Here is a 1,915-nt window from a genome sequence, read left to right on the forward strand (position 1 = left end):
TGGGAGCTGGACTCCACCTGCGACTTCAATCGCAAGTAGACTTCGCCTAGACTCCTACGGGAGCCGGGCTCCGTCCTCAACTTCAACTGTTGGTAAGCCTTGTTCGGACTCCTACGGGAGCCGGACTTCGCCTTTGACTTCAATTGCAGGGAGACTCCACCCGGACTCCTAAGGGAGTCAGGCCTCATCCTTGACTCCAACGGCTGCGGACAGACTTCGTCCGGACTCCTATGGGAGCCGGACTCCGCCCGCGACTTCAACCGCAAGTAGACTTCACCCGGACTCCTACGGGAGCCGGGCTCCGTCCACAACTTCAACTGCTGGTAAGCCTTGTCTGGACTCCTATGGGAGCTGGACTTCGCCTTTGACTTTAATTGCAGGAAGACCCCACCCGGACTCTTAAGGGAGCCGGGCCTCATCCTCGACTCCAACGGCTGCGGACAGACTTCGTCCGGACTCCTACGGGAGTCGGACTCCGCCCGTAACTTCAACCGCAAGTAGACTTCGCCCGAACTCTTACGGGAGCCGGGCTCTGTCTTCAACTTCAACTGCTGGTAAGCCTTGTCCGGACTTCTACGGGAGCCGGACTTCGTCTTTGAGTTTAATTGCAGGGAGACTCCACCCGGACTCCTAAGGGAGTCGGGCCTCGTTCTCGACTCCAACGACTGCGGACAGACTTCGTCCGGAGTCCTACGGGAGTCGGACTCTGCCCGTGACTTCAACCGCAAGTAGACTTCGCCCGGACTCCTATGGGAGCCGGGCATCGTCCTCAACTTCAACTGCTGGTAAGCCTTGTCCGGACTCCTACGGGAGCCAGACTTTGCCTTTGACTTTAATTGCAGGAAGACTCCACCCGGACTCCTACAGGAGCTGGGCTCCATCCTCGACTCCAACGGCAGCCAGACTCTATCTTCTACTCCGACTGCGTGAAGACCTCGCCCAAACTCCTACGAGGTCCAACGGCAGCTAGACTCCATCTTCTACTCCGACTGCGGAAAGACCTCGCCCAAACTCCTACGGGTACCGGACCTCGCTACCAACTCCTACCGAACTTCGACCGATAAGTCTGGACCCCCTGGCAGGCCACAGTAACGGACAACACTGCTCCACTCCCTGCGGCGGACCCTACGCAGCTCCATTATCCCGTGGCAGGCTGTAGTAACGGCCACAATTCTGCTCCACACCATGCGGCGGATCCTGTGCGATTCCATCGCTCCTTGATGAGTCACGACGGCAGACGCCGCTCCGCTCCCCGTAACTGATTCCACATGGCGAGCCACGATGATAGCCACGATCCCACTCCACTACCCTCCGCAATAAATTTTTTCTGACTTTGGGCGGCCCACTACCAGACGATTACAGACGTCGCTATCAATTTGTTGCCCCCTCCGTTTATAAAAGGGGAACCCCAGATACGTTATTCCATAAGCTCTCATTTTTACCTAGAAACTCTGCTAAAATTTCTGTTCGAGCACTCCATTCTTGTTGAGGCAGAGAACTGACTTGAGCATCGGAGGGTCTTGCCGGAGCAACCCCACCTCCGATTTAGACTTCTTTTGTAGGTCCCAGCGACGATCGTGACTCCAGCTTCTCCGACGTAAGCGGATTTTTGCACCAATAGGATTGGTGCTAGAGGAAGGGCCTAAACCTTCGTGCGGTACCTTTGTTCTTAAAGGAGCGCTCAACGGAGCCACCTCCGGTCATCTTCTCCGACACCCGCTCCTCCTTTCCCCCACTGGATCCTCGTCCGATGCCTTCTCGCGAAGCCATATCTCGGGCCCCGATCTTGCCTCTGGTTTCCCGGGCCCTGCATCCTCCGGCTATGGTCGCCGGCATGGAGTGGTCGGACAATCGGCCTTCGATGGATTTCGCCAACATCATCTCGGGAGGATCCCGACAGGAAGCAACCAACATA

This window comes from Elaeis guineensis, chromosome 8 (genome assembly GCF_000442705.2).
Source record: "Elaeis guineensis isolate ETL-2024a chromosome 8, EG11, whole genome shotgun sequence".
Taxonomy (NCBI): domain Eukaryota; kingdom Viridiplantae; phylum Streptophyta; class Magnoliopsida; order Arecales; family Arecaceae; genus Elaeis; species Elaeis guineensis.